Source organism: Echinops telfairi, unplaced genomic scaffold (genome assembly GCF_000313985.2).
Source record: "Echinops telfairi isolate 266 unplaced genomic scaffold, ASM31398v2 ScPeMD7_7;HRSCAF=31, whole genome shotgun sequence".
NCBI lineage: Eukaryota > Metazoa > Chordata > Mammalia > Afrosoricida > Tenrecidae > Echinops > Echinops telfairi.
Genome location: NW_022103904.1, coordinates 21621323 through 21623603, shown reverse-complemented (window position 1 = coordinate 21623603; position 2281 = coordinate 21621323).

The window sequence follows — 2281 nt, the reverse complement described above, 5'->3', positions numbered from 1 at the left end:
CCGGCGCCCTGCTGGCACGCTGCAGCCGGGCGCCGTCAGGGGTGCGGCTCCGGGCTCCCCCCTGCGAGGACAGGGGCCACCTACACCAGCCTGGGAGTCCCAGGAGGGAGTCCTGGCCTCGAGGCCGACCGAAGCTAAGGGGTCTGCCAACTGGGGGACTGAGCCGATGCCCAGAGGTGCCCACTCCGCTCTGAGAAGCGTGCGGAGACGAGCAGGAGTTCTCCAGCAGCGCCTTGCCCCACAAGTGCCAGGCGCTGGACTTAGGGACAGCTGGACTATGCCCAGAGGGGACTCTAAAGGGGCCCGGGCATCCTTCCAGAGTGGTCTGTATCCCTTGCTCCCATCCTTCCCCCTGGCATTCCCTTCTCCCTAGCCAAGTTTTTGTTAGGGATTGGAGTTCTTGAGAATCTACTGAAAGGAAAATGAATGAGCTGGAGAGTTGGCATGAACCTGGAACATGTGGCCCTTGTGGTCCGTGTTGCTTTCAAAACTGCCTCTCTATAGTCTCAGGGCCATTACGGGTTATTTCGCTGTGGGGTGGGACGGGCGGTCATGGAGTATTTTCCTGGTAGACCAGGCGGCTTCCATGTAGAAACAGTGTTGTTAGGTTTCTAGGGACATGATTCCACACCGAGTATGTCCCAGTATCTAGAAAACAGCTGTTATAAGGCAGTCGTACGTACTGTACTTAGTAATAGACTATGTCGAGGTTGTCGTGTCTACTCAGAGGTAGAGTGGCTTTTCTGGTAACAGCGAGGTCTCCTTGGTGGTCACAGTTTCTCTGGAATTGTGTTCTTCTAGGATTTTAGGGATCTTGGCCGTGAAAGGTATCTAAGTAGATAAATGGTCTGTAATCTTGGAAGTCAGCTTTAAATAGCCCCCCCCCCCCCGCCCTTATATCTTTGAGTGCCTTAAAACTGTATGCTCAGGTGCCTATGCCCAAGAATATTCTATTCCTTTCCTTTTCACTCCGGATTTGGCAACTTAACTCTCATTCAGGAGTTGACAGGAGATACCCTTCCTGGACTGCCAAGCAGGGCGTCTAGAGGCGCGGAAGTTGGCAGCATCCCCACTCAGCACTTGTTTTCACTCACACCGTGTCCAGAGAAGATGGTTAACTGCCCTGGCATGCATGCAGAGAAGGAGGTTCTGAGAGCAGGCTTGGTCTCCTGGGACTGCTGTTTTCACAGATCCGGTGGCACAAACGACAGAAATATATTGGTGTTCAGTCCTGGAGGCTAGAAATCAAATCAGCTGTGTTGGTATCTTCTGGGGCTCTGGGAGAGAACCTGTCATGCCGCGCGCTCCTTCAGGTGACTCCTGGCAAAGCCTTGCTTTCCTTGGCATATCGATGCATTTTCACATAGGAAATGCGCTCTGGTTCTGTTTATAAGGAGAGTGCTCGTGTTGGATTAGGACGCCCCCTCCTGCGGTATGACTTCATGTTAATTTAATGGGAAATACTTTCAAACCCAGTTTCTACACGTCACATGCACAGGTATCAGGATTTAGAACTCCAGCATTTCTTTGGGGCAGGAGAGGGACACAAGTACCCTCGTCCAAATGAATTTGCCCATCCTGATGTCATCAATAGGGAGAAAGACAGGGCTTTCTACTCTAAAAAGTTACAGGCTCGGAAAATCACGGGGGCAGGTCACCCTGTCCGGTGGGGTCCCTGTGAGCCGGCATGGCCTCGATGGCAGTGAGCTTGGTTTTCGTGCCGTTAACTGTCAAGACCCTTTCTTCACGAAAACTGAGGCGAGAACAACCCTCACCGCTACTGAGGCGATGCTGACTTACCACATCCCCTGAGGACAGAGTAGAACTGCCCCTGTGGGGTTTTGAGACAATAACTCTTTCTTCACGAAAAGCCATTTGAATTCATTCAGGTTCCATCCACATGGGGAAATGACTGACAGCATCTTTTTTTTTTTTTTTTGACAACGTCTTGAAAGTCAAATTTTTTAGATTCAAGGGATTATGTGTCTGGTTACAAGAGTTTGGTAACTTGCTACCAGGTGGTGGTACTTGCGTACTTCACTTCTTATAATCGCCACAAATGTGATTTTTCCTGCTCACGGCACCCACTCTGCCGCTGTGAGGTGTCATGGGGGGCTCCCCCTCACAGCAGTCCTCTGCACCACAGAGCTGCACCACAGTCCTGAGCCCTCCTTGCAAAACAAAGTGGTTAGGCTTGAGCCCATTGCTGTGGCCACTGTGCCAGTCCACCTTGCTGGGCGTCGTCTTTGTTCGTCACTGACCATCTACCAAGTGTAATGTC